Raw genomic sequence first — 12,818 nt, 5'->3', positions numbered from 1 at the left:
GGGAAAATAAGCTGTTCTTAAGAGTGGAGAGAATCACCCTCAATTAGATCTCTGTCTACAGGTTCAGGGATCAGAAAATACAGTACTGTAATCAAAAGTTGGCAACCCTACATTTGTTCTATGATAAATGTATTTCAAATATCTGGATGTCTCCAGTGTCCTTTGACTTGGAGACCATCTTATTTTATTGTACGCAGCTGGAAGCACTGTGGATTTTAATTCTCTTGTATTTAATACCCTCTTGTATTCCCCAATTCCCCAATTTATTTGTTTTGGGGAGGTGAGGTGAGCTCTGCAAAGGAGGAAGGGGTTACTCTGAGAATGTATTTGCACTGTGGTTCCTTTCAGAGAGATGCTGGGTCACAACTGCGTCCCATGAAGTCCACAAAACATTTATGCCGTGATAATAAATTTGTTAGCCTTTGAGGTGCCACAAGACTGTCGTTTTTGCTGTAAGGGACTGGTGTGGCTACTAGCCCTCTGGAAATAGAAATGGCTGGGTGCCAACTCCATTCAGAAAGTGCTCTCGGAAAAGAAAGGAAACTTTTGCAAAATGCACAGACTTGTAGAATATCTGGTTATAAACAAAAACAGCTAGGAAATGAGTGAGATTTAAACCTATGAAAATCCGAATTCTTCAAAGCTGGGGACTGTTTCGTTCTCGTTTTATTTCTAGGAAAGATCTGTAGCTTGCTGCCTTTTCCAAGGCAAGGAGGTAACGGGTGAAACGAGATAACATTGATTAAAATGCAATAAAAAGAGCAGGAAATTAAAAGCCGCATTGACTGACCCATGGTTTTGAAGCCTGCTTAGGTTATTTGCATTTAGGCTACAATCCTATGCACACTTGAGAGTAACTCCCATTGAATTCAGTGGGTTTCCTTCCGAGCAGGCACGCCGAGCTTCCACTTTCCTCTCTTTCTGCCCGGACGCCTCTCCAGAGAGTCCAGCGGCATCCGAGAATGGAGACTACCACTCCCAGCATGCAATGCTCGGGAGGGGGCTGAAGGGGACCCCCGGGGTCCTAAAGCCCGAGTCTCCACGCGCAACCTTTTGTCGGGCCGGTTGGCAACCCCCTCACTGACTCACCCGCCCGCCCTCCCTGCGCTGGGCAGAGCGGGGCATTGCGGGGCCCACCGGCCAGCTTCCCGTTCGAAGCACCTTGGCCTAACACGTGCTGGCAACTTGGCCCCATCCACACGTGCAGAAGACACCGGGTGGAGCTACGGGGATTTGGCGGGCGGGGCTGCCCTGCGGCTTGGCCCCGAGGAGGGCGAAGGAAGGGCGGGCGGCCTCGGCCTCCACTGCCGGCGCGGGGCCTGGAGCGGAGGGCCCGGGCGAGGATGGGGCGGGCGGCGGGGCTGCTGCTGCTGCTGCGGGCGGCCGGCGGAGACGCGCTGCGGGACGAGGCCGAGGCGGCCCCGCCAGGGAACAGCCGGCCCTACGCCGTGCTCCAGACGCAGAACCTGGGTGAGGAGGCCGGACGCCTGGGTCCCCGAGGGAGAGAGGGCACCCTCCTCGGACGCCTGGGTCCCACGGCCCTGCACCCACCTTCCACCCCTCCAGTCCTCCGTCTCCCTCGCCTGTCCCAAGCCCATCACTCCGCGCCCGCCGCTTGCAGGTTCGCCCCGGTCCCCGTGGAAAGGGAGCCCCACTTCCATCCCTGTGATTCCTGGCTCAGTTCTCCTTGCAGGGCCAAAGACCTTCTCTAGCCAAGGGCTGGCAGGATGAACTGGTTTGCCCTTAGCAGCCGGGGCCAGGGAAGGAGGAGGTAGCCCCTGCCTGGGGTAGACTAGATGGCCTCTGGGACACCCTGCCTATGCTGCGGGGGGGGGGAGGGGTTGAAAAGCCATGGAAAAGACAGACTCTGTGGACCCTGCATGTCTTTTTTTTAATACCAGAGGAGCCTGCTGGATCAGGCCAGTGACCCATCCAGTCCAGCATCCTGTTCTCACAGGGGGAAACTGGCAAGTGAGACCTGAGCGCAAGAGCCCTTTTCTCTCCTGGCAACTGGCATTCAGAGGCCTCGGTGCCTCCTGGGCTGGCTCTCAGCACTGAGCTTCCTTTCTTGAATTGTTTTGCCTCCCAGTCCAATTGTGACTTAAATGTGCTGAGATTTACACCTCACTGTCAGAAAGTTGCATCAGTAATAAGTTGTACTATTCCTCCTATCCTGTGAAGAAGACTTCCAAATGTGTTCCTCATTATGCTTCTGAGAATCCCCACAATCAGGTTGCTGGTCATTTGGCTGTTTCTTTTCCCAGCCATGCTGGGGCTCCCACCACTTTCTCCTCACCCTGCCAGGCAGTTCCTGGCCCAGCTGCATTTACTTGCAGCCAGGATGGGGCCAGCAAGGATTGCAGACTGGAATTTCCCCATTGACAGCCCCTGGCAGAGTCCAACAGAATCTGGAGGGCTACAGGTTTCCTGTTTCTGCTCTAGCAGATGCTCAGTAGGAGCACTGGTTCTTGTTGTGCCCAAGGATGAGAGCGAGAGTCCAAGGAATTCTGAAAATGGGAGGAATTGGTAGCGAAGGTTGGAAGGCACTGTGAGTGATTGGCCTTTGAGGGCTCCTAGGTGCTGTGGTCTAAACCACAGAGCCTAGGGCTTGCCGATCAGAAGGTTGACGATTTGAATCCCCACGACGGGGTGAGCTCCCGTTGCTCGGTCCCTGCTCCTGCCAACCTAGCAGTTCGAAAGCACGTCAAAGTGCAAGTAGATAAATAGGTATCGCTCCGGCGGGAAGGTAAACGGCGTTTCAATGTGCTGCTCTGGTTCGCCAGAAGCTGCTTAGTCATGCTGGCCACATGACCAATAAAGCGAGATGAGCGCCGCAACCCCAGAGTCATCTGCGAGTGGACTTAACGGTCAGGGGCCCCTTTACCTTTAGGGAGCTTCACGGTCGAGTGGAGATTTGAACCGTGGTTTCTCCCAAGTCCTATTCCCAGCTCTTCCTTTCTCTTGCAGTTCTGATGGGAAGTGTCTTTGGCATCCTGCTCGTCGCCATGATCCTGCTGTCTGTGTGCGTGTACAAGCCCATTCGCCGGCGGTAGCCCAGGAGCAGCATCTTCAGGAGGGCTGGAGGCTGGTGGCTGGAGGGGAGACCCAGCTCCCAACACCAACGCGGGCCATGTGCTCTGATATACACTTCCTCCTCATGCCCAACCAGCTTCTGGGCACGCTGAAGGGGGCTGTGCTTCCTTCCATCTTCCATGTAAAAGTTGTTTTGCTCTTGGTCTGATTGCTCCAGTTGCTGTTCCATGTGTGTGTGTGTGTTTGCATGCATTTGCGCTACAGGGATTTGTGACTTAACAGAGCATTAAAAAAACCACCCTGGTTGTTTTCAGTTGGGCACTCCTGGACTTTCAAAAATGCAGAGCATATTTTGAACTGGGAAAGAAAGGCAGCATTTTATGAAAATTGTTTCTTTATGTGTAGGAACCAGAGGCTCCCACCACCCCAAACTGTTGTCTGTAATATACTTGCTGACAAAACATCGTGAACTCCTCCCCACACTATTTCTATTTTCCATCACTATTTGCACTTCTTCAGGTGTGTGGGAAGACTGCACTTGAAAAATGTTAGTTGCACTGTGGGGCATTGAAGTCACTCTCTGCTTTGTTGAGGGAGCTTCTCAAACAGGGATGGGGAAACTAGCCCAGCCAGCAGGACCAATGATTGGGGAGGCTAGGAATTGTAGCCCAATAACATCTGGAGAAGGACTGATTCCCCACCCCAGTCCCTTTCTGGTTGGCCAGCACAGAGGGCTCATCTTGTATCATTTTGCAGAAAGGTTCTACTTACCAATAACACAACTTAATCCATTCTAGTTTGAGTGATCCATTAGTCATTACAGGGGTCTTCAGAAGCTGTCACTGTCCTAAGCCTCTGGGAAGAGGTCTAGCTTAGTCACATGGTATTTGCTTATGCATGCAAAAGGTCCCAGCCAGGTGCAAACCCCACCTCCTCAGGTAGGGCTGGGAATTGCCCCCTGCCAGAAACCCTGGGAGCCTCTGCCAGTCAGTGCAGACAGTCCAGAACTAGATGGACCGTTGGGCCATGGCATAAAGGCAGCTTCCTGGGCTTCCAGGTTTCAATCAGTTAGCATCGCTTCTCTGCATCAGAAAACACAGAGCTTAACACTAAGCTGGTGACTCACCCATCTCCTACAACCCTTCTGAGAAAACCTCCACCCCACCCTCCCACTATATAGAAGCGTCTGGTGACTTCTGTTTCAGTGTATCTGAAGAAGTGTGCATGCACACGAAAGCTTATACCAATAACAAACTTAGTTGTTCTCTAAGGTGCTACTGGACAATTTTTTAATTTTTTTATATATTTTGACTGCATCAAACCAACACAGCTACCTACCTGAACTAAGCTAGTAGCAAATTAAACTTCAGCAAGACCCATTTAAGTTGTTTTGGAGTACAAATAAGGAGCAGCAAACAGGCTAGGTCCCAAAATTATCTGGCCTTTTTTTAGGAAACAGGCTCTATAGGGTAGCAAGCAAAGGCTTCAGTTTTCATGGAGTTGTAGTGCTGGAAGTCTAATTTCCTGAAATGCAGGAATCACAGTTAAAGAAGCACTGGCAGTTGGCCACCCAACCTCTGCTTAAAATCATCTAAAGAAGGAGAGTCTACCACCTTCTGGGAGTCTGTTCCACTGCCAAACATCTTTTACCACCAGAAAGTTCTTCCTGTTTTCTTCTGCCACGTGATAGGACTGGTGTGACTTAAAAGAAAGAGAATTGTGAAATCTTAAGAGTAGTGATGTGAGGTGAGAATATTCTCCACAAACTGTAAACTAATGTAAGAACCAGTTTTATAACCCACATTAAATTTTGTAAATAAATAATAAGTCAAGCTGTGATATTGCCAGTGTACATAATGAATAATGATTTTTTTGATCCAGTTACATTGTGTCATTCACCATTGGCAGTTCTGAAATGTGAGCTACAGAAACATTAATTTTTTTTTAGTTTAAAAATAACTAATTTAATTGGATGAACATAGGGGCGTGATTGTATGTCCCTCTCCAGTCATGCCTGTGTACATAAGTGTGTGTGTCTTTTTGGTAGTACAAATCTTGTTGCAAAAGGGAGGTCATGGTGCTAAGATCCCTGTATTTCAGTGGGTTGGACTGGATGACCCCAGGGTCCCTTCCAACCATACAAATCGATGGCTATATGGAAGAGTAGTTCGTGGTGGATTGTATGTTGTGTGTAATGTGAAGGTGCTAGAGGTAATTAGAAGGAAGGATAAGGAATGTGTCTGCAAGCATTGGAGAGTGAAGTTATGGTGTGGTGGGGTGGGGGTAGGGTGGGGTGGGGTGATGGGCTGAAATTCAGCCGAGCTTTGCTCTTTGGTATAGAAAGATGGAAGGATTGGTTTTCAGAGTTTGGAATAGTTTTAAGAAGTGGGAGGTGAAAGTGATGTTTTGAAGCAGAGCTGGTGATACCAAGCATTTGAGTGCGTATCTAGGGGTTTTCACCATTTTGTCTGTTATTTAAATCAGACTTCAAATATGCTAGAGTCCAGCCAAAGTTTATTTTTTTTTTTATAAATTTTTTATTGGTTTTTCAACACATATTAAAAGACAATACAACACAATACATAAACAAACAAACATATAAACACGTATAATTTCTTAACCTTTTTTTCCTTAGACCTTCTTTCAGCGACTTCCCCATACCTCCCCTTTCTGCATCCCCGTTTTAAATCTTTCCAGCAACCCCTAATTTCAATTTCTTATAGCACTTTCTTTAAATCTTTTTTCTCATATCCCATTGTTTGTCACTGCAATTCTATTTTTAATTTAATTTTTAATTAATTTTACAACAGTTCTTAAGATAAACTTTAAATTTCTTCCAATCTTCTTCCACCGTCTCTTTCCCTTGGTCACGGATTCTGCCAGTCATCTCCGCCAGTCCCATGTAGTCGATCACCTTGGTCTGCCATTCTTCCAGTGTGGGTAGCTCTTGTGTCTTCCAATACTTTGCTAAGAGTACTCTTGCTGCTGTTGTAGCATACATAAAAAACGTCCTATCTTTCCTTGACACCAATTGGCCTACCATGCCCAGGAGGAAGGCTTCTGGTTTCTTCACGAAAGTGCATTTAAGCACCTTTTTCATTTCATTATAAATCATTTCCCAGAAGACCTTGATCCTTGGGCACGTCCACCAAAGGTGGTAGAAAGTACCTTCCGTTTCCTTACATTTCCAGCATTTATTATTGGGCGTATGATAGATTTTTGCAAGCTTGACTGGGGTCATGTACCACCTATATATCATTTTCATAATATTCTCTCTTAAGGCATTACATGCCGTGAATTTCATACCTGTGGTCCATAACTGTTCCCAGTCAGCAAACATGATGTTGTGTCCAAGATCTTGTGCCCATTTAATCATAGCTGACTTAACCGTCTCATCCTGTGTATTCCATTTCAACAGCAAGTTATACATTCTTGACAGATTCTTAGTATTGGGTTCCAATAGCTCTGTTTCTAGTTTTGACCTCTCCACCTGGAAGCCAATTTTCCTGTCCAGTTTGAAAACTTCATTTATCTGGTAATAATGAAGCCAGTCTCTTACTTTTGACTTCAATTTCTCATAGCTCTGCAATTTCACTTTTCCCTCCTCATGTTCTATAATTTCCCAATATTTTGGCCATTTGGATTCCATATTAAGTTTTTTCACTTCCTTAGCTTCCATTGGTCACAACCACCTAGGGGTTTTGTTTTCCAACAAATCTTTGTACCGAATCCAAACATTATATAATGCTTTCCTAACAATATGGTTTTTGAAACCTTGATGGATTTTAACCTTGTCATACCATATATATGCATGCCAGCCAAATCTGTTATTGAACCCTTCCAAATCCAAAATGTCTGTGTTTTCAAGAAGCAGCCAGCTTTTCAGCCAGCAAAAAGCCGCTGATTCATAATACAGCTTTAAGTCCGGCAGGGCAAACCCCCCTCTTTCTTTTGCGTCAGTTAGTATCTTAAATTTTATTCTGGGCTTTTTGCCCTGCCAGACAAATCTAGATATGTCTTTTTGCCACCTCTTGAAACAATCCATTTTATCCAAAATCTGCAATGTTTGAAACAAAAACAACATTCTCGGCAAGACATTCATCTTAATAACAGCAATTCGGCCTATCAAGGAAAGTCTCAAATTTGACCATATTTCTAAATCTTTCTTAACTTCTGACCAACATTTCTCATAGTTATCTTTAAATAAATTCACATTCTTAGATGTCAAATTAATCCCCAGGTATTTCACCTTCTTTGCTGCCATTAAACCAGTTTCACTCTGAAACTTCTCTCTTTCAGCAACTGTTAGGTTTTTATCCAATACTTTCGTTTTCTGTTTGTTCAACTTAAATCCTGCTACTTGACCAAATACTTGTATTAGCTCTAAAACTCTTCTCGTACTAGTGTCTGGCTCTTGTAAAGTTAATACTAGATCATCTGCAAACGCTCTCAATTTATATTGTTTAGCTCCGACCTGAATCCCTTTAACCAGCTGGTCCCCTCTGATCATGTTTAATAAAACCTCCAAGACAGATATAAAAAGTAATGGGGATATTGGGCACCCCTGTCGTGTCCCTTTTTCAATAGCAAATTCTTCTGTTACCACATTATTTACAATCAGTTTTGCTTTTTGTTCAGAATAAATTGCACCTATACCATTCTCAAAACCTTGGCCTACCCCCATCCCTTGGAGATTCTTTTTCATAAAACTCCAAGAAATATTGTCAAAGGCTTTCTCCGCATCCACGAATATTAATACTGCCTTAGTATTAATGTTAACTTCCAGCAACTCCATAATATCTATTATGTTTCTCACATTGTCTGACAAATGTCTTCCTGGAAGAAAGCCCGCTTGGTCTTTATGAATCTCCCCCACCAAAACTCTCTTCAATCTTTTTGCCAAAATGTCTGCAAAAATTTTGTAATCCACATTAAGTAATGATATAGGGCGGTAGTTCTTAACCTGGTTCTTCTCAGTCTCTGACTTTGGTATAAGTGTAATATACGCTTCTTTCCACGATTCAGGTGCCTTCTTCCCCTCTAAAATTTCGTTACAGACCTCCTTCAACGGTTGTATAAGCCATTCTTTCAAAGCTTTGTAGTATCTGGAGGTCAGTCCATCAGGTCCTGGAGATTTTCCCAATTGCATATTTTGAATGGCTCCCTCAATTTCTTGATCAGTTATCTTCTGGTTCAAAATCACTTTACTTTGTTCAGAAACTTTTTGTAATCCATATTTTTAAAGAAATTCTTCTATTTCTTTTTCATTCACCGGCCCTTGTGCATAAAGTCTCCTGAAATAACTCTGAAAACAGTTTCTAATCTCATTTGGTTTATAAATGTTCTTTCCCTCCACTTCTAAATTTGTAACCGTATTCTGTTTTTGTCTCTTCTTCAATTGCCATGCCAGGAGTTTCCCACATTTATCTGCCGATTCAAATGTCTTTTGTCTCATTTGTTTTATTTTCCATTCTATCTCTTGATTCATCAGTTCCATATATTGTCTCTGGTAAAACTTGATTTCTCTCAGAATTTCATGTGACTTTGGTTTGGATCTCAATCTTTTTTCTCCTTCTTTTATCTTTTCCAAGATCTTATCCTTCTTCTCATTCTGTCTCTTCCTTTTTATGACATTCTGTTGTATTAAGAAACCTCGCATGACGGCTTTACTTGCGTCCCAAATTACTCTTTTTTCCACTTCTGTTCTCAGATTTATCTCAAAGTAGTCCTTTACCACTTTCTGGGCCTTTTTATACAACTCTTCATCTCTGAATAGGGAGTCATTCAAGCACCAACTTTGTAGCAAATCTCTGATGACAGCTCTCAGTCCCGGTGACTCACTTTCCAAGCAGTCCTCCCCAAGGGTTTAAAACGGCAGAAATTTCCCCTTCTATGCTTCTTTCATGCAGGTAAAGCAAATCACAAATCTTCCCCCCCTGCCCCTGCCTGCTAAGGGGGGGATTTGAGTCCAATGTCTGAGTCCGTCAATTTTAAAGCTGCTTTCTGTCAAATTGCAGCTTCCTGTTTCGTTGCTTTGGTTACATGCAGTCCGAGGAAGGCAGACTTCCTTATTTTTTGCCTTCTCTGTTTTCAGCCAATTTCTAATTGTTTTCTTTTAAAATTGTTGTTCAGTCTTACTCACGGGTAGTCCAATTAAATTCCAAATGTCAGGAAGGAATCGGCGCTCTCCGTCAATGGCGACGCGGCTTCACTCCACGGGCTGGGTAGCGGCTCTCAGCACCGCGCTCCCCGATGCCGCTCCGGAGCCTTTAAAAAGGCTCCTTTGCAGTAAGGGGGGGCGCTTAAGGTGCCCACCGAGCCTCCTTGCACTCAGGCTTCTGCGCCTGAGATTTTAGGGGTCCCCGCTTCGCCGTAGCGGTCAGACCCGAACTCGTGAAGTAGCCTCCCTGAGCGGAGCTCAGCGGGAGGCGGCCATTAGGTGCTGGCGCCGACCGGAAGCCGAGTCCAGCCAAAGTTTAAAGCACATAAGGTAAAGGTAAAGGGATCCCTGACCATTAGGTCCAGTCGCAGACGACTCTGGGGTTGCGGCGCTCATCTCGCCTTATTGGTCGAGGGAGCCGGCATACAGCTTCCAGGTCATGTGGCCAGCATGACTAAGCCGCTTCTGGCGAACCAGAGCAGTGCACGGAAATGCCGTTTACCTTCCTGCCAGAGCAGTACCTATTCATCTACTTGCACTTTGACGTGCTTTTGAATTGCTAGGTTGGCAGGAGCAGGGACCAATCAACAGGAGCTCACCCAGTTGCGGGGATTCAAACCGCTGACCTTCTGATCGGCAAGTCCTAGGCTCTGGTTTAACCCACAGCGCCACCCACGTCCCTCTTTAAAGCACATACAAATTCATAATTAGGTGAAATGAGCCTGATAATTTTTTCCTGCAAATAAAGGGCAGAAAAATTGATCTGCTAATGGTAAGGCTAAAATGACTGAGAATATTAAAAATCTTATGAACCGTGACTGTCTGGCCATTTTCACTCAAACACAAGAGGGCGGTCGATTGTTCTGCTAATGATGGGGGGGGGGTGATGACACAAAATAATAACAACCCACATTTGTGAAACATTTTTGAAAAGCGATCTGTACCCCTAACTCCTGTAGTTAAAGAAGGCATGTAGCTCCCAATTTTCATTGCCTGGGGTGCAGACATGTCTGTTTAATGCAGGAAACATCATCAATTAGTGCTGAGACTTGATTAGGAATTTAATTTGACCAAACTTTTATTACTGGCTTTCGGTGGAAAAGTTGAGTTGTTGGGTTGTCTGAATGGTGAAATTCTGATCTGTTGAAAGTTTAAGATTTATAAGCCTGCTTCCTAAGCAGTGGCGTAGCGTGGGGGGTGCAGGGGGGGCGGGCCGCACCGGGCGCAACATCTGGGGTTAGGGCAAATCCATGGGTTAGGGGGCGCAAATCCACGGGTTAGGGGGCGCAAATTACTTGCCTTGCCCCGGGTGCTGACAACCCACGCTACGCCACTGTTCCTAAGCAGCAAGAAACAGGAAAGCATATGTATCAGAAATGTCTTAGGACATCAAACTGGGAAAATGGATTTTAAACTGACTGAACAAGTTTTCGGCCCTTGGGAATTTGGTCTCTTACATCTACCCCTTCCTTGAGTCCCTAGTAAGAAAAGCCAATCATGGCTTTATTCCAATGGTAATTTAGTCAGGAGATGTAACACTTTAAATGGTATAATAGATTGCTGAATCATGAACCCTGTGCATGTACAGAGGCTATGTTAGTTGAAAAGAAAAGAAAAAGGAGGTTTAAACCAAGAGGTGACAAAGCTATGCCCTGCACATGGAACTTTATTCAAATTTCTTTAGGTAAAATTGGGAGCCATTGAGGAAACTGCAGTGAGAACTACCCCTTTGTGGGCTTTGTGTAAAAATGTAGTTACAGATAGGTAGCTGTGTTGGTCTGCCATGGTCAAAACAAAAAAAATTTTTTTTCCTTCCAGTAGCACCTTAAAGACCAACTAAGTTAGTTCTTGGTATGAGCTTTCTTCATATCTGAAGAAGTGTGCATGCACACGAAAGCTCATACCAAGAACTAACTTAGTTGGTCTTTAAGGTGCTACTGGAAGGAAATTTTTTTTTTTTTTTGTAAAAATGTAAGTTGCCCTAAATCTTTGCCCCAGGGGCTACTTACGAAGAAACAATAGTTAAGTACAGAACCATTAACAGCTATCAACAATAGAAAAAAGGTTCCCAGATTTTAATCTAACCTGCAAATTTTCATATGTATTTCAACTATATGTAATAGCCTTTTTTTCTATTTTGGTGTGACCTTATTCTTAGCAATTCTATACCCATGGCCACACAGTGATTTATTTATTTTTACAGAAAGTAGCTTTAATGCTTTACACTTAAAGTACCTAGGCCTATACAATTATGTTTAACAGCATGTGAGGTGGCCTTGATTTAAACAGTTGACGTTTCTATATTTTTATTTAGTGCCAGTAACTGGTTTTTGCAGTGTTATTCAAAGGTACAAGGTGCCATTTACCAGAGATTGACATACTGAAATATATTATCATATAATGATAATGATTACTCTAAGACCAAAATTATGGTCTTTGGGAAGCGTAGTCCCAGATCCAAATGGAAAATGGATCAGCAGAATCTGGAGCAAACATGCTCCTTCAGATATCTGGGAGTTCTCTTCACTGAGATGCTGTCATGGAAGGGGCACGTTGAGGCTACGAAACTCAAAGTGCAGAAAGCTTGTGCGGCATTAATGAAATTCTATTTTACGGTGGGTGGCCAGTTACTAGAACCTGTGTTGAAAATCATTGCCAGCGAACAAAAAAAAAATTTTTTTTCCTTCCAGTAGCACCTTAAAGACCAACTAAGTTAGTTCTTGGTATGAGCTTTCGTGTGCATGCACACTTCTTCAGATACACGGCTACCTATCTGTAATTGCCAGCGAAGTGGTTTCCCAGATGCTCTATGGAATAGCGATATGGGGCATGGACCCAAAGGCTAACAAAGCCTTAGAAATAGTGCAGAACAAATTCCTCAGGAAAGTGCTCTCGCTCCCCAACGGGATCCCAGTGAGATACAAGCCTCTCTTACTACACATTATGCACTTAATGAAAGGCTACTTTGCTTGCTCCATTTTCTCCAGACAGTAGGATAACTTCTACTGTGAGTTTTCATGCACAGATGCATGTGCAAGCATTTTACACCATGAATGAAAAAGCTACTCAGAGTGGCTGGGGCAACCTAGTCAGATGGGCAGCCTATAAATGATGACAGTGGCGTAGCGTGGGGGGTGCAGGGGGGGCTGGCCGTACCGGGCGCAACATCTGGGCGTTAGGGTTAGGGGGCGCAAATCCATGAGTTAGGGGGCGCAAATTACTTGCCTTGCCCCGGGTGCTGACAACCCACACTACGCCACTGAACGATGATGATGATGATGATGATGATGTGAAGAGTAGGGAACACCTGTTGATGTACTGGCTTCTCCATACATCACTGGGGAGTAGATTGAACTGTGCACACAGTTGTGTATGTGGGCAAGGTCCCTTTAACCAGAGAAACTGGTAAGGCTGCAAGTGCGAACTCCCCCTGTCTGTCCTAGCAAATGCACAAAACAGCATTAATGGAGAACAGCAGTCATGATCCATGCTGAGCATGCAGAGTCACACACTCTGCCATGGAGACACATCCAAACCTTTGGACTTTCCTTTGCAAGCAAAGTGCAGCTCTGCCTCTTCATAGGTGCTTGGATTGTGGCTTTTTTGTGTATCTTAGCACAACCAT

The 12,818-nt window shown here is 44.9% G+C and overlaps 2 long non-coding RNA genes across 2 annotated transcripts; both read left to right on the top strand.

Moving 5' to 3' along the window:
• The first annotated feature begins 1,355 nt into the window (after positions 1 to 1,355).
• LOC310747276 lies at positions 1,356 to 4,860 on the top strand. The gene is made up of 2 exons (XR_014540917.1): positions 1,356 to 1,470; positions 2,968 to 4,860. It is a non-coding gene; the product is annotated as an uncharacterized lncRNA (long non-coding RNA).
• Positions 4,861 to 9,500: 4,640 nt separating this feature from the next.
• On the top strand, positions 9,501 to 10,811 carry LOC310747275. The gene is made up of 2 exons (XR_014540916.1): positions 9,501 to 10,378; positions 10,545 to 10,811. It is a non-coding gene; the product is annotated as an uncharacterized lncRNA (long non-coding RNA).
• The last annotated feature ends 2,007 nt before the right edge of the window (positions 10,812 to 12,818 follow it).

The sequence above is a fragment of the Podarcis filfolensis genome (genome assembly GCF_964270895.1).
Source record: "Podarcis filfolensis genome assembly, chromosome: 13".
NCBI lineage: Eukaryota > Metazoa > Chordata > Lepidosauria > Squamata > Lacertidae > Podarcis > Podarcis filfolensis.
The sequence above is the reverse complement of the archived record's forward strand: the minus strand, read 5'-3'. Positions and strand labels throughout refer to the sequence as shown.